This window comes from Choloepus didactylus, chromosome X (assembly GCF_015220235.1).
Source record: "Choloepus didactylus isolate mChoDid1 chromosome X, mChoDid1.pri, whole genome shotgun sequence".
In the NCBI taxonomy this organism is placed as follows: domain Eukaryota; kingdom Metazoa; phylum Chordata; class Mammalia; order Pilosa; family Megalonychidae; genus Choloepus; species Choloepus didactylus.
Genome location: NC_051334.1, coordinates 169,365,143 through 169,389,537, shown reverse-complemented (window position 1 = coordinate 169,389,537; position 24,395 = coordinate 169,365,143). Strand labels below are relative to the sequence as shown.

Sequence of the window (24,395 nt, the reverse complement as noted above, 5' to 3'; positions counted from 1 at the left end):
TTGCTGCACAATGAATCTCAGGAACTCAGTAGTTTAAAGTACCACACATTTATTATCTCAGACTTCCTGTGGGTCAGAAGTTCATGCACGGCTTAGCTGAGTCCCCTCTCTCAGGGTCTCTGGGGCTGCAGTCAAGGTGTCAGCCAGGGCTGAGGTCTCATCCAAAGGCCTGATGGGGAAGGACCCACTTCCAAGCTTACGTATATGTTGGCAGGACTCCATTCCTTGCAGGCTACAGGCTGAGCTACGTTCAGGTCTTCCACGTGGGCCTTGCCAAGGGGAGCTCAGGACATCACAGCTTGCTTCTTCAAAGCCAGCAAGAGACGTGTACTAGTGAGATGGAAGGCACAGTCTTTAGTGACATAATCCCAGCAGTGAGGCACAGGTCCCGCCCCACAGGCTTGAACCCCAGGAGTTGGAGCCATTGGGGGTACCTTGCTGGATTCTGTCCACTATGGCCCATCCTCTGGGTTTTCTGATTGGGGCAGGGGAGCTGAAGTGTCCATGCCTCACTCCTGCCAGTCAGGGTGGGGACTTAGCCTCCCAGGTGCTTCTGGCCCCCCAGGCTCTCTGGGCAGTGAGAGTTCCTGCTGCCTGAGGCCTGTCCTCCGACAAACAGGGGCAGACGCTGGCTGTTGAGAGTAAAGGACCACGATAGTGACATGCCAGGGGGGTAGGGGCTGAGCAATGACAGCATCGGCCACCCGCTCCATCCAGAATGACGTTTGCTTGGTTTGACCCTGTGGAATGAATAAAAATACTTGAGAGTTGGCTCTGGGGCTTCAGGAGGGCAAAGAGGGTTGCAAGGGGCTTATATCTTGGTGTTGAGCCCCTTCATCTCCCCCTGGGGAATCCTGTGGCTCGGCAAATATTCCACACAATGGGTGGGTTTTGAGCCAGGCTTAGAACCCAAAAGAATCTGGTTCACAGCTGTTGTTGGGGACTGACCTCATTTCAGGAACCAGGAGAGCCCTGGACTCTGAAGGGACCATGCCCGCCCCTCTGAGAGCCAGCAGAAATCCGCAGACCGAGAGATAGCACCCAGGAGGAAAACAGGGGCTCGGCAATGGCAGGTGAGTCCGGGAGCCAAGGAAAATCAGCATGGGAGAGAGGAGACAAGATGGAGCAGTGTAAAAGAGAGGGTGGGCTTTGTGTCCTGAGAAGACGAAGGCACTAACATATCACCTGACTGCCTTCCAACGTCGGGGCCACCTCAGGTAGTAAATGTGCCTCTGGCTCAGTGGTTTTATCTCCATTTTATGTGTGTGGCTCCAAAAGGGCTGCAGTAACTAGTCTGAGGTCACAGACTGGGTAGGGGTGAGAATCAAACCCAAGCAGATTAACCATCAGCCCCTCCTCAAGAAGGGGACCAGGGGTTCATTTCCCCATCACCACCAACGTCTACACATTCGTCACACCAAGGCATGTGCCTTCTCACCACCATCTCCAAGCACCATGGACCCACTTTTTGCTTTAAAGACTTTATTTTTAGAGCAGTTTGAGGTTGATAGAAAACCTGCATATTAAGTACAGAGTTCCCATATAACCCCTCTGCTCCACCACCCCTCTTCTGCAGAATCCTCTTATTAACATTTTGCAGGAGCATGGTGCATCTGGTGCCATTGATGAATCAATATTGATACCCCATTATTAACTAAAGTCTTTAGTTTATGTTAGGGTTTACTCTTCGTCCCACAGGTTTTGACAAATGAATAATGTCATGCACCCACCATTACAGTATCATAGTGAAGAGTATCACTGCTCCTAAAATGCATGATGTGGAGCCCACTTTTGAGAAGGTGGAAGCAGGGCCCAGATGGCTAAAATTCATGCCGCTGAGTACAACTGCATTTTCAAGGAAATGTGTGTGTGTATTTGTGTGTGTGTGTGCACGTGTGGTGTTAGGGTAGGGTAAGTAGGATGGACAGGTATATACATTCTATGGATTTCAAAACCTGGTTCAAATCTCACATTTCCTTTTGTAGCACATGACAGAATGTGATGACTCTTCTTTCTGGGCTGGCTATATGGTCAGGAGTCCCCTTTTACACAAAACCACCAAATTTCATGTAGCCACAAAAAGGACTAAGAACATTCATTGGCCATAGACTTTGGCTAATTCTGAAATGACTGCTTCATTGCTACTCAAGGGGCTGAGGGCAGGGAACAGGAAATCCACATTAACCTCAAGGACGTGGTTTGCAGTTAGAACTACAGTGTGCTGGTGGATAGCACAATCTTACCTCAACCCTACCATGCTCATTGCAAATGCTCAGATGACACAAAGGTTAGCGCACACATGTCGATATAAGAAAGCACCATACTTACTAACAGAAAATGTGGAAATCTTCTGAACAGAGCCTGATGGCTTCGAGGTAACAGCCTGTTTCCCCCCTAGTCTTTGGGTCGCCTTGCTTTGCCCTTCTTTTATAAAGTTGAATATATGGAGCAAACCCAATGAATAGTTGAGTGTCTTAAACTTGTGACATTTCTTCAGTCTATCATAGAGGTCAGAAAACTTTTTCTTAAAGGGCCAGATTTTAGCCTTGGTGGACCATAAGGTCTCAGTCACGATTACCCCACTCTACCGTTGGCGTCCCAGGACAGCCACAGATAATGCATTAAGTATGGGCATGGTTGTGTGCTAATAAAGCTTTATTTACAAGAGCAGGTGGCTGGCACTCGGCTGTAATTTGCCACCCCCTGGTCTACCATATCAAACTGAGCAAAATGAGACAATGAGAAAGAAATATGATGTGCTTTTGTGAAGTATATGCTGGATTTTTAAAGAGTGTTGTTTTACTTTAGAAAATAAGAGAAAAGCAAGTAGCCTGTGAGATGTGTTAGATGTGTGTTAAAAAAGTAGAGCATATATGCAAGCTGAACATAGATATGGGGGGCGAAGGATGGAGCTACCATTGGCGACTCCTAGTTGACTGCACACATCCACCTGAGAAATGCAGCTAAGACGCGTAGTTGCTCAGTAGGCTAACTAGCAAACGACACCTGTGGTCAGGTGTACTTGCCCCACCATCTCTCTGAGAGACCAATTGTGTTGACTGCAGGCATCACCATCTGCTGATCTCCTTGGCTGCATCCTCAACTCTGCTCTCCTAATCACACGGTCAGAAGGGCAGGCTGGGAGGGCAGAGCAGCCAGACAGGACATACGCACGTCACGTTACCCTAGATTAAGCTCCTGTGGCCCTTTTACCTGGCTGGCATTCTCTCCTAAGTGGGCCCACCCACCCCATCTTCGACCCTCTCTGGCTGTGTGTTTTCAGATGACTGAATCAGTTATGTGATTCAAGCATCTTAATTTGGCCTCTGGGAGAGCCAGTCAGTTATGCATTGGGGGGTTAATGTTGACTCAAGGTGATTTGTCGCAGAAGAGCTTTGAATGTAAAAACTTACCATTTTAGGAAGAGTCCATCTGGAAAAGGAAAGATAGGAACTTCACAGAAGAGAAAATTGGCTGGCACTATCTTAACCAAGTAATAATGTCTGAGCTCAGCGGTGAGGTCATGTTGATGTCATGTACTCCTGATATGATGGGATGAGAAGGGCACCTCACCTCTGTGGTATTTCCACCCCACCCCACCCCAAACCTCTTACCCCAGGCTCATCAGGATAAAAAAAGTCAGAAATGTTCTACAAAATACCTGGCCAGTCATATTCAAAACTGTTAAGGTCAGGAAAAACAAGGAACGACGGGGAAACTCACAGACCAGAGATGCCCGAGGGGACATGACTAAATGCAACGTGGGATCCTGAATGGGATGCGGGGACAGACAAAGGAGAGTAGTGGGAAAACGGGCAATCCAAATGAACACTGGCATTTGGTTAATAGTCATGTACTGATGTTGGTTTCTTAGACTTGACAGAAGTACCACATAGTTATGAAAGCTGTCAGCATCAGGGGAAACCAGGGAAAGAGGACACAAAGTCTCTCCACTCCCTTTGCAACTTTCCTGTAAATCTGCCCTTGTTATGTACTGTAATATTAATGATCTAGAATCCCAAAATATAGTACACAGTGAACACAATGAGATGTAAACAAATTGAGAAAAACATGTTCGTGTACCAAGTGGTAAGCAGACATTTGTGCAAGGATATCACATGGACTGGCTTGACGTCTGCCAGAGGCACAACACGAGGACGCTGGTGGCCAGACCTCGGAGAAGTAAAACCCCAGTGCAGATGCCTCTTCCGAGAGAGTCTAAGGTCAGGCCAGAGTCTCAGGTCAGGCCACCCAGCTGCTCTGACTCCCAACCCCAGTGCCCGTGCTGAGCTCTGCAGCTCGCTGCCACCCTTGACCTGCTGCAACCAGCACCTCCCACAGAAGGCTCCAGACCCTCTGTGGACGCTGCACTGCACCTGCCAGCAGGACCTCTCCTTAAGGTGCCCACCTGCCTTGTGGCACCTCAAGCCCATGGACTTTAGGGGCCCTGCTATGCTCCATCTTTAACCATGTTGTGTGCCCTTGACCTGGGTTTTGCCTACTTGGTTGTGCTTGCAGCTTTTTTTTTTTTTTCCCTTTGTGCTTGTAGCTTGTAATTATGCAAATACATCGCAATGAACATCCAAACTGCCATTGCCATTGTGCCCAGCCTACTGTTGATTTGCCGTCATTTCTCAGGTCATTTTACAATCATTTTTATGACACTTACATGACCATGTTCCAAAAAGAAAAAAAAAGTGTACCAAAGAAAAAAAAAGTCAAACATGCAATATTTCCTGGTGTTGCACATGGATAAACATGCAAAAGTGAAGAATTATCACTAAGTTTTTAGAAACCTCCTAAGTCTGCTTGGAAGAAATCTGTCCACTTTAGTGAAAATTCTCCTGCCTTTCAAACAGTTGTCTTCCATTACTTCCTGTTATTTCTACCGCTAGTCAAATACTCCTACATTCCTTGAAGTTCAGGAAGATAGATTCAATTTAAACAAGTATTTTGGCCAGCAGACAGTGAAAGAATTTCCCGAATGCAAACCAGCCGTCCTGTACCTCTGAGGCAGCAGCTCCTTCCGTTTCCAGGGCCCCCTCCCTCCGCACACGCACTTGAGGTATTTCAGCTCTGAGCGTAGGAAGATGGTCCCTTTGTCCCGGGGGGTGTGTGTTTGGGCCTGGGTGGTGAGGTGGCAGGGGAGGGCTGGCGGGTTCCGCGGGGCCCGCAGGCAGGGCCAGTGGCTGGCCTCCTGGGTGAAGGGTGGGGTGCCCCCTGGGAGGAGGGTGGGTGCCCCTGGGTGAAGGGTGGGGTGCCTCCTGGGTGAAGGGTGGGGTGCCCCTGGGTGGAGGGTGGGGCACCCCCTGGGTGAAGGGTGGGGTGCCCACTGGGTGAAGGGTGGGGCTACCCCGCCACCGCAGGGCAGGGAACGGCTCAGCCCTGGTCTGAGCCCTGGGAGGTGCGGCTCGCAGACTTTCTGGCAGGTCAACCGCCGGGAACTGGTGCCCACGTCCTATGGAGAGACGTCCTGGAGTAAAAATAAAACCACCTCTAAGACAAGATGACTAAATGCACTATGGCATCTTGGAGGGGACCCTGGAACAGACAGGGACATTAGAGAAAAACTAAGGAAGTCTGAGGGAATTATGGACTTTAGTTAATGATAATGTAATTGTGGTGGTTTGAAACTGTACGTCCCCCAGAGAAACATGTTCTTACATCTACTCCACCTACAATGGTGTGAACCTTGGTAAGCAGGACCTTTTGACGAGGTTTCTTCAGTTAAGGTGGGGCCCACCTCCATCAGGATGGGTCTTAAAATATCTCTACCCAGCTTTCTTCAATTTTATTTAAGAACAAATGAAAAGTGTATTAGATAAAATAATGCATATTGAGGATCTTGTGTAAATCTACTTGGTATAATGACGCAATACTTTGAAAACAATTTTACGAGGCTTTGAATTGGGGAACAGAGAATCTGGGATGAGGAAAGAGACAACTACACGTGGGAATGCCTTCTCAGAGAAGGCCAGTGGTGCTGCTCACTGGCGATAGGAATGGAAGGAAACCACATTTATGGAGCTCCCCAGTATGCTCACTCGCTCCTGGTTATGTGCTTTTACTCCAGTGGTTTCAAGGTGTGGCTCCCGGGCCAGCCGCGTAAGCACCACCTGGGAACCTGTTGGAGCGGCACAGTCTCGGGCGCCACCTTGGATGTGCTGAATCTGAAGCCCCGAGGGTGGTGTGCCGGCGGGTGGGGGTCTGCGTTCTAACAAGCTCTCCAGGGGATTCTCAGTGTAGGCAGGAGTTTAAGACCCACTGCCTTATCAAAGCCTTGTGACATCACTAAGAGTCTAAGTTTCCCTCTCTTCTTTTTTCAAATGTGGACTATGAAGTCAGAGAGGCTTCCCATAATCACACAAGTAATGTAGTGAAGGATCAGAAGGTTCACTCTGCATCTGAGAAAGTCACTCTTTTCAAGGATGTCCCGTTGCAATCTCACATGCAGAATGATTTCCGCTGCTGCTGCTGGGAAGTTACCTGTGTGGGCTTTTACTAGGCCCTCCTGGGCCATAGAAGGAACTTAGAGATCACAGTTTTATACTGCAATTTGGTTGCAAACGGTATCACCAATTTACAAGCAGGTTGGTTCCCAGGTGTTGGAGATTTGGAAGAAATTTTCCCTGGAAATTATAAATGATAACAAGGTGACCAGGCTGGCCTCATTAAAGTGGAGCAAAACTCCCATCCCCTCAGGAGCTCCAACACCCCAACAGTGCTTGGGCAGAGGAGCAAGGAGAATAGAAAGAGGCAAGTTGTTTTTCCCAAAGAGATGCTAATGTGGTCTTCTCATCTGTCACTGTCCTCTGAGGTGCAGGCATCCAGTTGTCTCCCTCTTGGATCTCCCAAAGACCACAAGTGCCTAACGGAGTGTTGGAGTGCACCTCCCCAGCACTCTTCTGGGATGTGGGAGACCCGCTTTGGGTTGACATCTGACCACTGGCTCCTCCACTCCTATGAAGGTCAGTCTATCCTACGGTATCTTGATGCTTGCAGTGATTTTTTTTTTTTTTATTAAATTCAGTTTTATTGAAATACATTCACACACCATACAATCATCCATGATATACAATCCACTGTCCACAGTATGATAACAGTTATGCGTTCATCACCACAATCTATCTCTGAACATTTTCCTTACATCAGAAAGAACCAGAACAAGAATAAAAAATAAAAGTGAAAAAAAAACACCCAAATCATCCCCCCATCCCACCCCATTTGTCCTTTAGTTTTTATCCCCATTCCTCCACTCATCCATACACTAGATAAAGGGGGTGTGATCCACAAGGTCTTCACAATCACACTGTCACCCCTTGTAATCTACATTATTATATAATTGTCTTCAGGAGTCCAGACTGCTGGGTTGGAGTTTGGTAGTTTCAGGTATTTACTTCTAGCTATTCCAATACATTAAAGCCTAAGAGGTGTTATCTATATAGTGCATAAGAATGTCCACCAGAGTGACCTCTCGACTCCATTTGGAATCTCTCAGCCACTGAAACTATTTCGTCTCATTTTGCATCCCCTTTTTGGTCAAGAAGATACTCTCAGTCCCACGATGCCGGGTCCACATTCATCCCCGGGAGTCATACTCTGCGTTGCCAGGGAGATTTACACCCCTGGGAGTTGGGTCCCATGTAGGGGGGAGGGCAGCGAGTTCACCTGTCGAGATGGCTCAGTTAGAGAGAGAGAGGGCCACATCTGAGCAACAAAGAGGTACTCAGGGGGAGACTCTTAGGCACCATTACATACAACTTTAGACTCTCCTTTGTGGTAATGAGCTTCATAAGGGCAAGTCCCATGCTCGAGGGCTCAGCACATCAAACTGCCAGTCCCAATGTTTGTGACAACATACGCTAGGGGATCAGCATCTCAAAGTTTAGAGATAGGCCTTACAATTCAGGGATAGAGTTAACTGCTGTAAGAGCTTACAATCTAGGGACTATTACAATTATTGTGTCCACGTTAGGCTATGTTCTAAGATTCAATTCTGAGTTTACACATTGTAGTTAGTCCATATTGGTGAGGCATCATCCCTCTCACCATGTTTTCTCCAACACTTTCACTCCTATATATATATTTTCCTACAATTTTATAGAGTTATATTCACATACCATACATTTATCCACAGTGTACAATCAGTTGTTCATGGTATCATCATAAAGTTGTACATTTATCACCACAATCAGCATTTGAACATACTGATTACTACAAGAAAAATTGTTTTTTTTTTTTTTAGCAATAAGAAAAAATGATATAAAGAAAAATAACATGTCATACAATACAATATACTACTAAGGACAGCAAATAACACCACTACCAAGAATCCCATATTACTCCCCTATATCCCCTTCTCATATACATTTAGCATTGGCGTATTGCCTTTGTTACATTTAATGGAGGTATATTACAATGTTACTGTTGACCATAGACTCCAGTTTGCTTTGATTATGTTTTTTCCTGAATACCATCCCTTTTTCAAATTTCTACATGGTTGACATTCATTTGCTTTCCCACATGCAAAAACATTTTTATATTTGTATATTTAGTAACAGTCATTGGCCACTCCAGTTTTTGCCACGTTATACAGTCCCAGTCTTTATCATCTATCTTTACCTCTGGTGTCATACATTCTCCTATCCCACCTCTTTCAGCTTTACTCACAGACATCTTTGTTCAGTGTACTTACAATACCGTGCTACCATCACACAGTATTATGCTATCTATTTCTGGATCTGTGCAATCAATCCTAAACATTCTGTAGTCCTTCAGCATCAAATGGCTGATCTCTGCCCTCTTTCTATCTCCTGGTCGCCTGTGTTGTCAGCTTTTAACTCCCAAAGTTTGTTCATTAATGTCTGTTCATATTAGTGAGACCATACAGAATCTGTCCTTTTGTTTCTGGCTAACTTCACTCAACATAATGTCCTCAAGGTTCATCCACATTATTACATGATCCATGTCTTTCTTCTGTCTTACAGCTGCATAATATTCCATCATGTGTATATACCACAGTTTGTTTATCCACTCGTCCTTTGATGGACATTTGGGCTGTTTCCATCTCTTGGCAATTGTGAATAATGCTGCAATAAACATTGGTTTACAAATGTCTGTTTGTGTCTTAAGTTTCAGTTCCTGTGAGTATATACCCAGCAATGTAATAGCTGGGTCATATGGCAAATCTATATTTAGCTTCCTGAGGAACCTCCATACTGTCTTCCAGAGTGGTTGCACCATTCTACATTCCCACCAACAATGAATAAGTGTGCCTCTTTCTCCACATCCTCTCCAGCACTTGTCATTTTCTGTTTTTTGCATAATGGCCATTCTGGTAGGTGTGAGATGATATCTCATTGTGGTTTTGATTTGCATTTCCTTAATAGCCAGTGAAGTTGAGCATTTTTTCATATGCTTTTGAGCCATTTGTATTTCCTCTTCAGAAAAATGTCTGTTCATGTCTTTTGCCCATTTTTAAATTGGATTGTTTGTCTTTCTGTTATTGAGATGCAGGATTCCTTTATATATTCGGGATATTAAACCCTTATCTGATATGTGGTTTCCAAATATCATCTCCCATTGTGTAGGTTGCCTTTTTACTTTTCTGACAAAGTCCTTTGATGTACAAAAGTGTTTAATTTTGAGGAGATCCCATTTGTCTATTTGTTCTTTGGTTGCTCGTGCCTTGGGTGTGAGGTCTAAGAAACCACCTCCTTTCACAAGATCTTTAAGATATTGCCCTACATTTTCTTCTAAGAGTTTTATGGTCTTGGTGCTAATGTTTAGGTCTTTGATCCACTTTGAGTTAATTTTGGTATAAGGTGTGAGATGGACATCCTCTTTCATTCTTTTGGAAATGGATATCCAGTTCTCCAAACACCATTTATTGAACAGGTTGCTCTTTCCCAGTTGCTTCGGCTTCACTGCCTTATCAAAGATCAGTTGTCCATAGATGTGAGGGTCTACTTCTGAACACTCAATTCGATTCCATTGATCAGTATATCTGTCCTTATGCCAGTACCATGCTGTTTTGAGCACTGTAGCTTTGTAATATGCTTCAAAGTCAGGTAGTGTGAGACCTCCCACTTCACTCCTCTTTCTCAAGACATTTTTGGCTATTCAGGGCACCTTACCCTTCCAAATAAATTTAGTTATTGGTTTTTCTATTTCTGTAAAGTAAGTTGTTGGGATTTGAATTGGTATTGCATTGAATCTGTAAATCAGTTTAGGTAAAATTGCCATCTTAACTATATTTAGTCTTCCAATCCATGAACATGGTATGTTCTTCCATTTTTTCAGGTCTTGTTCAATTTCTTTTAGCAGTTTCTTATAGTTTTCTATGTAAAGGTCTTTTGTGTCCTCGGTTAAGTTTATCCCTAAATACTTGATTCTTTTGGTTGCTATTGTAAATGGGATTTTTTTCTTGATTTCCTCCTCTTGTTGCACATTACTTGTGTATAGGAACACTACAGATTTTTGCCGGTTGATCTTGTAGCCTGCTACTTTGCTGTATTCATTGACTAGTTCTAGTAGCTTTGCTGTAGATTTTTCTGGATTTCCTACATATAGAATCATGTCATCTGCAAATAGTGAAAGTTTTACTTCTTCCTCTCCAATTTGGATGCCTTTTATTTCTTTTTCTTGCCTAATTGCTCTAGCTAGAACTTCCAGCACAATGTTGAATAGCAATGGTGATAGTGGGCATCCCTGTCTTGTTCCTGATCTTAGAGGAAAAGCTTTCAGTCTCTCCCCATTGAGTGTGATGTTAGCTGTGGGTTTTTCATATATTGCCTTTATCATATTGAAAAAGTTCCCTTCTATTCCTATCCTTTGAAGTGTTTTCATCAGGAAAGGATGTTGAATTTTGTCAAATGCCTTTTCTGCATCAATCGAGATGATCATGTGGTTCTTCTGCTTTGATTTATTGATGTGGTGTATTACATTAATTGATTTTCTTTTGTTGAACCAGCCTTGCATACCTGGAATAAATCCCACCTGGTCGTGGTGTATAATTCTTTTAATGTGCTGCTGGATTCGATTTGCGAGTATTTTGTTGAGGATTTTTGCGTCTATATTCATTAAAGAAATTGGTCTATAATTTTCTTTTTTTGTAGTATCTTTGCCTGGTTTTGGTATTAGGGTGATGATGGCTTCATAGAAAGAGTTAGGTAGCTTTCCCTCTTCTTCAATATTTTTGAAGAGATTGAGCAGGATTGGTACTAATTCGTTCTTGAATGCTTGGTAGAATTCACATGTGAAACCATCTGGTCCTGGGCTTTTCCTTTTTGGGAGCTTTTTGATGACTGACTCAATCTCTTTACTTGTGATTGGTTTGTTGAGGTCATCTATTTCTTCTTGAGTTAATGTTGGTTGTTTATGCTTTTCTAGGAAGTTGTCCATTTCATCTAAGTTGTCTAGCTTGCAGTGATTTTAAAATATGTCCACAAATTCTTTGGCAGTTCATTCCAAAAGTGGAGCCTAATTCCTTCTCCCTTCATGACTTGCTTCTATTGAACAGAATGTGGCAGAAGTAAAGAGGCGTGACTTCTTAGACCAGGTCATAAAACGCACTGGGGCTTCCTCCTTGCTCTCTCTTGGATCCCTTGCTCCGTGGGATGCTGGCCACCATGTTGTGAGGACACCCAACAGCCCAATGGAGAGGTCCATGTGGTGAGAAACCAAGGCCCCCTGCCGATAGCCATGTGCATGAGCTCTCTTGGAAGTGGATCCTCCGGCTCGCCATGCCTTCAGATGAGTGCAGCTCCAACAGCCACCTTGACTGCCACCTCATGAAAGACCCTGAGCCTGAACTACCCAGCTAATCCACTCCTGGATTCTTGACCCACAGAAACTGTGGGAGGTAATGCGTGTTTATTGTTTGTTCCAGTTTGCTAAAGCTGCCAAAATGCAATGTACCAGAAACAGATTGGCTTTTACCATGGGGGTTTATTAGTTCACAAATTTACAGTTCTAAGGCCATGGAAATGTCCCAATTAAAGCATCAGCACGATAATACCTTCTCTGAAGAAAGGCTGATGGCATCTGGAGTTCCTCTGTCACATGGGAAGGCACATGGCTGGAGTCTGCTGGGCCTCTCCCAGGGTTAGCTTCTAGTTTCCGTGGCTTTCTCAAAAATGTCTCTGGGCTTCTTCTGTCTTAGCTTCTCCCGGGGGCAAACTCTGAATTATATATCTTAGCTTCTCTCTTGGTTCAGGTTTCAACGGCCATCTCCAAAATGTCTCTGGGCGTTTTCTCTCTAAGCAACTCTGGTTTCTCACTTACTTCTCTGGGGCAAACTGTGGCCTTCATCTCTTAGGTTAGCATCTTCAAACGTCTTTCTGTCTGCGTCTCCAAGCATCTGGGTCTGTATGGGCTCTGAGTTCTCTCTGTCTCCCTGAGCTCTCTTAAGAACTCTAGTAAACTAATTAAGAGCCACCTTGAATGCGGGGGTCATAACTCCATGGAAATAATCTAATCAAAAGGCACCACCCACAATAAGTCCACACCCACAAGATTGGATTAAAAGAGCATGGCTTTTCTGGGTACATAACAGTTTGAAACTGGCACATTGTTTCAAGATGCTAAATTTTGAGATAATTAGATACACAGGGATAGGTGACTAATAAATATCTAGAGTGCTGTCATCTGGCCTCCAGGGCTCTTAGGTGGGGGATCTACATTCTCACAGGAACTTGAGGAACAGAGCCATCTGCTGCCAAGCCCTCTTTCCCTCCTGTCCTCTCATGTCTTCTATCTGCTACATTTAGAGAAATCCAACCTGAGGATGAGAAGTTAACCTTTCTCTCTTGTAGGTACCCTGAATCTTTATGAGGGATTCTCAGGGAGCCTTCCTCACTTGGCTTCAGGGTGGGACAAGCCTTCCCCAAGCATTCCATTAGGGGTAGGCACATAACTAGCACTAGAAGGTGCCTGTTGTGTTGCTTCTAAGAGGCACGTAGAACTATTACTATGAGACTGGGGATGTTAGCCACAATTTGGACTACTAGGAAAAGTTCCATTTAATGTTTTGGAACAACTAAGAGCCATTTCCATTTGGACATCTGTAGTGGGATGATTAATGTCCCCCAATGATATCAGGTCCTAATCCCTGAAACCTGTGAACAGGTTACCTTATGTAGGAAAAGTCTTTGTGGATGAGATTAAGTTAAGGATCTTGATACAAAGAGATGATCCTGGGTTATCTGGTTGGGTGGTGCTAAATGTAAAAACACATATCCTTATAAGAGGGGGCAACAGGAGATTAGACACAAAAAAGAGGAGGCAAGGTGACCTCGGACACAGATAACAGGGTGATGTGACCACAAGCCCAGGAGTGCTGGCAGATGCCAGAAGCTGAATGGGCAAGATATGGGTTCTCCTCGAGAGCCCTGCCGACACGTGCTTTCACCTCAGTGGTACTGATCATGGCCCTCTGGCCTCCAGAACAGAGGGAATAAACTTCTGTTTTCAGTCTCCAAGTTGGTGGTAAGTTGTGACAGCAGCCGTAGGAAATTAATATCCCAGAGAATATTGCCCAAACCAAACTACTATCTCATCTCACCTGCTCCTCTCCCTCCGCTCTTCCATGTAGCATCACTCAACACAGTTACTTAAGACAGAAACCCAGGAGTTGTTTTTGACGCGGCCCTCCCTTATTCTGAATCTCTCTGCAAGACCTCCCCTCTCCCTCCCAGCATCTAGCATCCGCTCTCTTCCTGGAGGTCATCCTGTCCTTTATGTCATAGCAGTCAGCATGGATGCTCACTATTCTCTCACCCCAGGTCCCCATCTCCCTCTCCTCCTCAACTCTTGAAACCCCTCAATCAGCAAAATACCCTTTGTCTTCAAGCTCCTCTCTAGGTGTTCCCTTCCAGCCATGGCTGGAAGCCTGGCTCTCCCCTGGGGCTTTGCCTCCCCTTCAGCCCTCACACTCAGCAGAGAGTGGTGAAGACTTTTGGTCCCAGGGGCCCTCCAGCCCAGCTCTCTCTGTGTCCCCCTTGGAGACCCCAGCCTGGAAGCTGGTGTCCTCAGCTCATACCAACCACCACTCTCCTCGGTGGCATCATTTACTCCCTTGCATTCCTTGAGGAATCTGGTTCCTGGCTTCCGGTGACCCTCCTTCACTGTTCCCTGGTCATGCATCTCGGTTCCAATGACCATGTAGATGAGCCTCCTAGTTCTGTGGCCCCTTTGCTCCTCCACGTCCTCAGCCCCAGCAATCTTGTTCTTATTGATTTCAGCCACATCCAGGGCATGCCCTCATCCCTGTCATCACTGATGGCTACAAACCTTCCACAATCTCAAGGACCTCTCTTTCCTGGAAGTCAGGCTCCACGTGGGCAGAGGGTCTTATTTACTTTGTTCATTGCTATAGCTCCAGGTCCCAGACAGAGCCTGGCACACAGCCCATGGTCAAGACATATTTGCTGAAGCCATGAGCTCAGGTGGCCACAAGAGAAGGCATTACTGAGCACGTATGGCAGACAGGGGGGCAGCCTTTCAGAACCTAGCTTGAGCATTGCCGGGGACTTCTGAACTCATTAACAGACATCGGCTTCAAGTCCTGGGCTTCTCCATTTTCCCACAACGGACATTCCTGTCCGTCTTCAGCCTTTGTTCACGGGGTCCCCACCTGATGACCCTTCACCCCACTTCCACTCAGCCTTCAAGATACGCTCATTCATTATGTCTCAGACTTGCTTTGAAATACTTCAGGAAAAGCAAGTGGGGGGTGGAAGAAACAAAAGCTCTCCTTTTGTGCCTGTATGAAATTTCCACAATAAAAAATGCAAAATAAAAGATGTCACTGCCATCTTTACAATCTCTTTTTACTTTTCTATTTCATTTCTCTCTTGCTAAAACTTCTGCAGTTAAAAGTGGTTTGGCACTTAAATGTACTCTAATTGTGTCTTGGGAATCCGTTTCTTTTTCTTCACAGCTAGAGTTAATGTTTCATATTTCCTGCCTCCTTTACATTCCTCAGAACGACCCTCCCCTCCCCCCGCCCCCAGTATTGGGCAAATAGAGTACTTAAGAAATATATGCTCATTCCTTATTTTATTTAAACAAAAGTCAATGGTAATCTAAAACTAAACTCTAACATATAAAAACTTTTATGGTAAAAGGGAGTGAAGTTCTGATACATGTGACAACCTGGTTGAATGTTGAGGCCCCCATGTGGACTGAAAGAAGCCAGAACAAAAGGACATATATAATGTGAGCTCACTGATGTGAAATACCTAGAGCGTAGAAATTCATAGAGAAAGAAGGAAGATTCCAGATTACCAGGGCTGGGGGAGGGAGGGAACGGGCAGTTACTGCTTAACAGTTATTCTGTTTAGGATGATGAAAGCGTTTTAACAATGGTGGTGGTGATGGGGGCACACTACATGTGAATGTAATTAACACCAGGGAACTGTATACATCAAAGCGGTTAAAATGGGAAATTTTGGGTTATGTTTCCACAATAAAAATTAAAAAAAAAAAGAAACTTTTTTATGGTAGTTCCAGCTATGTACTCCCTCTTTTTAAGTACTCCTGATTTAAGAAGTTAGATATTGTACTTTTTAATTTTTTTTTTTTATCAACACTTACTTAGTTCCTTCTTGTTGGACATGAAACCTGGTCCTTCACATGTAACATTTTCAAGACGACGTCCTACAGGTAAAAGAGCAGGAAACTCACAGACTTAAACAAGCATCCCGGTTTACAAGTGTAGCAGTCCCGCCAGTCGGCTTGCTTCAGCCTGTTTCCTGTTTGGCGACTGGTGTTTAGAAATCAAGGGAGCCTCTAAAGGGCACCAGTGACCTTGATATTTTACAGAGGAAGGTCGATAGCCTTGCTGGGTGAAAAGCACCCTGTCGTCCTGGCAGCCAGCTTCCGCAGAGGCAGCTAGTGGGAGAAGGCAGGAGCAGAAGACTTCCCAGGGGCCTGGGCTCCTCCACCCCAGGCAGGTGACTTAACCCCCTGGCTCTCCGTATCTTCCTCTGTAAAATGGGGGTGATGTACGCAACGAGCAAGTTTGCCGGGAGGATGTGAGTCCATCTACAGAACATGCTTGGCACACAGGAGGCACTCCATGTGTTTTATGCAGGGTAACATGTGAAATTAGCCATTACATCCTGAATGACTGTTACTGTTTTTCAGTTGTGGTGGCTGCTTTCTTCCTCAGCTAAGGTGCCGGACCCTGAAATGCAAACTGCAAAGGTGAAATCCCTATATAGGAAAATGACGTCAGGCTTAGGTAGAGATGGTAGCTAAGGGATTCCCACACAGAAAGAGGAAGTCTTTCTCCTGGAGATGTATATATTTCAATTAATAAAAAGATCCAGGGTAAAATTCTTAGGTTGATGGGGGTTGTTCAGCATTCAACTTTTATCACTGGTATGGTCTCTTAGCTAAGTTAAATTCCAATGTTTAAGTAATAACCTGTATAAATCAAGAGTAAGATGAGAAACCTTGGTGATAAAGGGTAAACTCATCGTGTCAAAGTTTTCCTGAAACTGCCATCACTCACCTCTGAACTTGACCGGCCAGTCTCAATTCATAGGGACCCTAATTCAGGTGCACTGTGGGTCAAGAAGGAAACGGCTAATACTGTCTTTTTAAACATACCACATTAAAATATCTGCTGGAAAACCTGATCCTACTAACTGAGCCAGTGACATATAATTTGAAAGATGAATACAATTTTGGAGCTCCCGCCTTCATCCACATTTTATAATAACTATAAATCTGTTTTCTTTACAATAAAAAAATTAACATTTGAGCCCTATTTCATCAAGAATAATTACCTGTTTATTAAATCTCTGAAAGTCAGTTAATTTGCCTTTTACTCATGGACTATGTGAAAGAAGAACTACCTTTCATTTGGTGATCTCTTCCCTATCAAAGGAAATGAACGTCCAATTTGAAAAAGTAGAACAAACTTCTGAGGCTTCTGAATTCTGAAGTATATCTGCGTGTAGGACAGAGCCTGGTAGGTCCAGAGGGGCAAACACTTACCCTTGGTGTCCTCCGAGCAATGAAGCCGAGCGGCCAAGGAGTGGGAAAGTACACACAAGTGTGTGCCCAGCTTTCCAACCAGACCAAGGGGAGATGCCAACAGATATATTCTACCCCTGGAGATTCCGGCTGAGTTTTGAGTTCTCACGAAGGAAAGCCATTGCCACTGGGACTCAACTCTGGGTCAAGAAAAAGTCAAACTAAACTGTCCTAAAACAGCTGCCAGGCCAATAAATTGAGGCAATGTCTTTCAGTCACAAAACATTGATATTTTCATGATGTTTGACGGTGTCTTGTGATCATATAAGGACTGTGATGCCAGAATCTAGGTGGGTTGATAGCATAGGTGGGGTTGCACAAATATATACTGCAAAGAGTGTTGATTAAACGATTTATGTGGTCTGGAGGGCACTGGTCAAGGCAGGCCACAATCCAATCCTTTCAGGGTCTTTATTAATGTCAGTATACAGATAGCGGCCTTATGACTGTGTACATGATGCTAAGGTGGGAGTGATGCCCAATGGAAAGATTAACAAAAAAGAACATTGGCAAAATAATGCCGAGTAAGGATGAATGTCAATTTACACAAAAATTCAAGAAATTAACAGAGAAGGTCTAAGAGACTTATAATCTCTTCAGGTGACAGTGATTCTACAATTAAAGAAGGCTTTGGCTACATGCAATAATAGTAGAATTATGAAGACAATGAAATCATTTTCTCTGCTTCAATGGATCTAGTAGTTTAAATTTCAGTTCCAGGTAAGAGCTGAGACTGAAGTCCACACCGGTTTGGGTGAGCAGCTGTTTGGGGACAGCTTCCACAAACTCTAAAAAAATTGTACTAGGTGCATATTTAGGGTCCATTATCTTTTAGTTTACCACCTCCATCCACTTTTTCAACTACTACTTTAATTTTGGGATAACTTTAGATTCACACACAGCTGTAAGAAACAACACAGGAGGTCTGGAGCAGCCTTCACTCGGCTCCTCCAATGCTTATCGTCCGGCAAAACTACCGTACAATATCACAACCGGGATACTGACATGCATATGGTCCATTCAGCCTAGTCACAGCTCCCCAGTTTGACTCGTACTCATTTTTGTGTATTCGGTTCTGTGCAATTTGATCACATGTGTAGAGCTGTGTGATTACCCACAGTCAAGATACACTGGGAGGTTGAATCTGGGAGATGCACTTTTTAGGTGCCCCTCTAAAAAGAAGATACAGCTTCCTACTTCTAACTAGGGGAATTCTGGAGACTGTAGTTGGGCAGTTCTTTATGGGCTGGTCACCACGTGCTCTGAGCGGAGTTGGCAGCCTCACTGCCCAGGCTCCACGAGACACAAAGCTACTAGCCATTTGGGGACAGAGTCACAGAATCTTAGGAGACTACTGAATCCAAATCCCTTACTTGATCTCTGAGTAAACGGAGACTGCTTGTTCCAGCTTGACAGTAGCAGAGCCCAGATAAGGACCTGGGACGCTGACTCCCTCTTTCTGAGCTCTCTGGCTTGTCCTTGCTGCCAACTTCCAGCATCACTATCTGAAGTACCTGGGTGGAGCTGCTTTGGGGAAACCGGAGTTCACCAGCACCCAGCTACATAAATAGAAATAGACATATACATTATATATATGTGTATATATGTACATATATATACATTTATATATATTTGGCAGAAGATGCAACAACCTATCAATGCACATATTTATACCCGAACTTTATAGAAATCAGACATGAAGTTTTGTTCACAAACTTCCAATAACTCATAGACCATCCCCTCCCCTTTATAGGGGAAGGCCGCCCGGGGGCACGAAGACCTGGTGACACAGTTCTCTGAAAGTGTGAACAGGGGTTGAAGGGAAAGGCTCTCTGGGCTGTAAATATGGGAAGAGCCAACACGACGCCAGGTCTCTCAGTATCTGGGGTGGGAGCTGTAGGAGGGGATTTGTGCGGAGACGGGAATTCCCTCTGGGGAACAGATCCCGCACCCTTCTCCTCCTGACGGGACTTTCCGAGCGCCGAGGCCGCCGGCGGGCTCTCGGGCCAGGCCCCGCCAAGGACACACGCGGCCGCTCCCTCCCCGGCGTCGGGCCCAGGTGCGTCCGCGCGGGCACGCTGGGCTGCACGTGGGCCGACAGGGGCCGGGGTGGGGGTCCCCGTGGCGCCGCTGGACACACCTGCCCAGCCGCCCGCAGCCCCGGCCCGGGGACAAAGGCGCCCAGGTGGCCGCGCGCTCCAAGATGGACGGCGCCCGGGGCTCGGGGCGCCCGCCCCGCCCCTCCTCTCCCGGGCGCTTCCGCCGTCCCACCTCCGCCCCCGTCTCACCTGCGGCGCCCGCGGACCCCGCGCCGCGAAGGGCCCCCGAGCACTGGCGCCCGCCTCGGGCCTCCCCCGGCGCCCCCTGACCCCGCGGTTGTCGGCGCGGGCCCCCGAGGCGCCCCTCCCCCTGCCGGCGGCGGGACGGAGCCCCCCGGGCGCGCGCCCCTCCCCGCCCCCCCGCGCGCGCGCGCGCGCCGCGACCCGCCCCTCCCGGGCCCGGCCCCTCGCCGCGCGTCCCCGCCCGCGCCCCTGTCTCCCCCTCCCGCTCCGCGGGGCCGGCACTTCTCGCCCAAGTTGCCGAGCTAGTTGGCCAGCGGCCGGCGGCGGCGCGGGCGCCCGGAGCCTCCCTGGCCCTCGCCGGCCGAGGTGCATGGGCGCGGGCCGGGTCGGGCGGGGGTGAGCGGCGGCGCCGAGCTCCGCGCGTGGCCCGAGCGCCTGGCGGAGGCCGAGCGCCTGGTGGAGGTGCGGCTCAGCGGCGGCGCCCCGTGGGGCTTCACCCTCAAGGGCGGCCGCGAGCACGGCGAGCGGCTCGTCATCACCAAGGTAAGGCGGCAGGGCGCGCGTCCCGGGCCACCTGCGCGGCCGGGGCCCCCGGGACGCGCGTCGCTGCGTGGCTCCCCGGCTTCCGGGCGCCCTGCGGCGGCTCCCAGCGCCGAGTTTAAATGGCTCCGGCTCCGGCTCCCCCCCCCTCCTCCCTCCGGGAAGGGGCCTGCGGGGTCCCCCCGCGCTCCCGGCCTGGCCAGCGACGCCCTGCACCTGCGGGGCTGCCCGGAGGTCGGAGCAGGCACAGCCCGCGAGCCAGGGAGGTGGACAGAGCCGTCCCCACCCGTCTTTACCTCGCTCGGATCTCCGGCTCGGCTCTTGGACCTGCATCCCTTATCGCCCCGCAACCCAGCCTAACAGCTGCCGCCTGCCTGCCCTCCCGGCTTCTCGATTCCCATCAGCACATCCATATTTACTGACTCGGCTTCCAGCCCAGAGCCGTGAGCGATTGTTTCCTGCAGAAACTTACAGAAACTTTCGAACTTACTTTAGAAAGTGGGATTTGCATTCCAGTAACAAGAAGGAAATTCCGGATGTGTCTCATCAGGAATGTGGCCTGTGTGTGTGTGTGTGTTGAGTGTTTGAGGGGGAGAGGGCTATCGCTTTAGAACTTTGACTTCCCTTGTCTCAAAACAGAAAATCCGTCTGAAAACTTAGCCGGACCCGTATAAACTGTTAAAATGAAAACTGAACCAGCCGCCCTGTTTTGTTCTGGTTTAAAGTGTCAGCTTTTCTGGGAGCGGTTGGGCAGGGACAAAGTTCCCTTTAAAATGTGAAAGTCTTGACTCCTGGAGACCTGCTTGAAGGTGACTTACTTGTTTTCTCTGCTTTCCTGCTTGGCCACGACAGTAAGAAAATGATTCCAGTCGGCCCTACGGGTCATGCCTTTGGGATATGGTGTGGCTTTGTTATGCGGGCAGCAAGTGTGACGCCAAACTTTTCTATATTTTCTCTCCTTATGTTCCTATATTTACAAAACTAGAGGCTTTTGGGGGAAGCTTGTTTGAAAGAGTACTGAATTTATGTTGAACTCGGTAAAGAGGCTGTCACAAATTTAGCCCAGCGTGAAACGCTTTCTTGGATTGGATTCTTCCCAAAGAGTGTGGGAGGTCCTAAAATGTGTACCCCTCTCCCAGGAGGCTCCTTTCCCGGATATTTCCTGAAGCACCTTACCCTGTGCCTTATTTATAAACGTTTTAGAGGGCATTTCTTATGGATAAAAGATAGGTATATTGTTCTGACCTTCATGAATTTCTTTAAAGAAAGGTGTACCCCCAAACACAGGATTGCACACACTTTCCTCAGTCTTGTCTTTAAGGCAGATGGAATAATTTGTAAAATTTGATTTTATTTGAGATGAAGTTTTGCTTCTGGCCTTACACAGGGTGAGGAAACTGGAACACTAATATTCAGTTGTTTCTCCAGAAGCTGGAAAAGGGGACCCCAGAGCCTCCCCTTTCTACCTGTATCCCAAGTTGAAAAAATCCGGCAGTATTCTGAGTGGCCTCCTGGCCTCCCTGCCCGAGAGGCCCCCTCATTCTAGAAAGTCGGGGAGGTGAGGTGGGCACTAAAATCTGTGGACACACCCTGGGACTCTCCAGGGCATATGGGTTGCTTTGCTCATGATTCTACCCTTTGGTTAGTTCTCATGGTAGCTGCTAAGTTTGCTTTTCTGATGTTGTTGGTGCTGTTGTTATTTTTAAAGTTCCTTGTGGCTAGACTGGTAGCAGAGTGCATGTTTGTGCTTCAGGATTTTGCAAAAATAAAAATGCTCGTGATTCTTTTCTATCTGAGATTTACCTCCCTTGAGCTGCTGTCTAGTTTTTGTAGATGCTCCTATGTGAATTTAAATTTGTGGCTTCTTTGCTAATGACGGAGAGGACTCAGGAGAGTTTAGGGGCTTTTTAAAAACTAGATTCTCACATGCACATATACATGCACAGTGGTGAGCTCACATGCACGCACATACTGGCTTTTGACTACACATTGTATTGCACGGTGCCACTATGGTATTGATTTTTTTCTGAATTTCTTTTCACCCAAAGCTGGCAGCATTTCATATACCTGTCTTTTTCCCTACAATCTGATGGCTGGTAATTAACTGCCACATTATTAGAAAAGGATGAAGGGGAAAATGTCCACTTATAACCACTTAAAGAGTGGAAATTGACTGCTGTGATGGAGACTGGGCTACTTGTCCCACCATGAGCAATTGGATAAATCCAAGCTTTAAATCTTCCTTTCCCAGTCGGTACTGAAAAGACACATTGAGGGCTCATTAAATACTAATTCCACCTAATAGATTTTTGTATTAAAAAGTCTTGTGGTTAAATCATTACATATTTGAGACCTGGGATATTATACAATCCACTTTCTGTTTGGCAGAGTCTGATTTGGGGGTGGCTTGATCCAATGAGAGAGGGCCGTCGTTTTCTTTTGGGTAATGAGATTATCATTTGAAGTCGTCCTATGCTTTAGAACTGAGAGGGGTGTGAGAGCAGGTCTGACCCAATCCCTTCTCCTCCAATGGAGAAGTTTTATGGGCCCATTTTATAGATGAAGCAGCTGAGGCCCAGGGAGGTTGAATGGGGGGCCCTGAGGTCACCAACCTGGCAATAGTGGGAAGACCCTGAATCCACACTCCAGGCCCCTGCCTCCCCTCCTCTTGCACACTCAGTGCCCTCTGCTCACAGCCAGGATCACCTGCAGTGCCATGGTAAGTGAATTTGTCATACCCATCAGATGAGGGGTTCTCAAGCTCAGCATGCCCCATCACCCTTTGCTGACCAAGCATCCCTGGCTTCTGATGCTGGTGGCACCCCCTCAGTGTGACACCCCAGAATGTCTCTGGACACTGCCACGTTTCCTGGGGGCACAGTGGCCCTCCAGGTGAGACCCACCAGGTTCAATGATCCGCGTCACCTTGGTTTTCAAAGTGTTTTCTTCTTCAGCATTTGTTTCATGCTTGTTTTTGGAGACACTGGCCTTCAGGGTGGCATGTTTGGAGGCTGCTGGCATGGCCAATGTTTGTGTGCAGGACTGTTTTCTTCCTCCAGCCCAGGAGCCTCAAGCCTCAGCCCTGGTAATGGACTCTATTTGCATAGTAAAACTCAAACAAATACTTGGTTCATCTTCATTTTTGTTGCTGGAAAAAGGAAATAGAAGCAAGGACTCTTGAACCCGGTGTTTTATAGGCATTCAGAGTGGGTGATGTAGGGGTGATCTCTTCTCCAAGTCTAGTTTGGCCATCTGCAGCTTGACGTTAAAGGGACACTAATTTGCCATTCTTGGAATTTGAGGTGCATGCGTGAAGCCCTGCCAGCCCAGGGAGGGTGTAACTGGATTCTTACACCCTTACAATGTAATACATTTGCATTGCTCTGCGGCTTGGAATTTTGCCATGGTTAGAGAAAACACACACTGAGCCTCCTTCTCCCTGCGGCTTTTGGAGAGGGAGCAGGAATAACGTCCGTGTTCTGAGAAACTACAAAGGCTTTGACTTGTCATATTTCCGAGCATGCACTCTGGCAGATGACTTGGTACAGCCATTTGTACACAGGGCTGTCCCCATCACATCCCCAAGCCCAGAACTTCAGGGTTGGAGGCCAGGGGGCTGGTTTCCAAGATGTCACTGGAGGGGCTGGAATTCCAAAATGGTCATTGGGGCTTCGTTAGGCAGCACTGAATTTGTCAGCTGGGTGTCAGCTGCCCCCACCCCCCAGCCTGGGGGATGTTGGTGAAGGAAGAGCAGGAGTGAGTCCCCAGCCCCATCCCTGGGCTCACAGGGAGAGCCTCTCTCTACAAATGCCAGCGAGCTTTCGCCAGAAGCTCCAAAGAAGATGAATGCGTCGGTTAGTTTTGTCCTGGCCTCCAGCCCAGGGAGCTCCTTTGTGACCCTGTTGATGTTCCAGGTTGCCTTTTGGGGTTGGAAGCCCCTTGGGGTGGGGAGGAAGAGATGAGCCTTGGGATGCTTGCAGCCACCCATCCCAGGGACAGGGGCAGTGTATAGACAGGTCCTCAAACTGAGCTACCCTCTTGGGGCTTCCGACCGGTGCAACAGTTCGCTGGAGGTGAGACCAGGTCTTCAGCATCCTTTCTAGTTTGAATGGCGCAGGTGGGGTGGAAGAAAATGGGGGCCCGTTTGTGGAGCCCAGGTGCACAGCCAGGTAGCAGATGTCCCACGGAGACCGTTGGCCAAGGGTGAGGATGGCCGAGTGCTCAGGACAAAGGCAGGTGGTGGGTGATGGGTGGGGGGTGGGAGGCACTGAACTCATAGCATCCGCTCCCTGGGGTCCTTATATCTGCCCCCAAGAGCCAAGGGCTTTGTCAGATGTCAGTCAGGGGTAATGACGGGGTCCGTTGAATTCAGCAGTGGGTCAGGAACGGATGGATCTAATCTTGTCTGAGGATGTTGGTCGATTTTTGTGTTTAAACGCAACTCGGCATCAGTTACTGTACTTAAGGAATTATTGCTTCTTTTTGGGGTGTTGGGTGGAAATGGTGGGGGAGGGTGGGCTTGGTACC

General features: G+C 47.1%; 1 long non-coding RNA gene across 1 annotated transcript; it reads right to left on the bottom strand.

Moving 5' to 3' along the window:
• Positions 1 to 127: 127 nt before the first annotated feature.
• On the bottom strand, positions 128 to 18,601 carry LOC119523738. Its single transcript, XR_005214660.1, has 3 exons — positions 18,420 to 18,601; positions 435 to 740; positions 128 to 330 (listed from the first exon to the last, which is right to left on the bottom strand). It is a non-coding gene; the product is annotated as an uncharacterized LOC119523738 (long non-coding RNA).
• Positions 18,602 to 24,395: the final 5,794 nt, after the last annotated feature.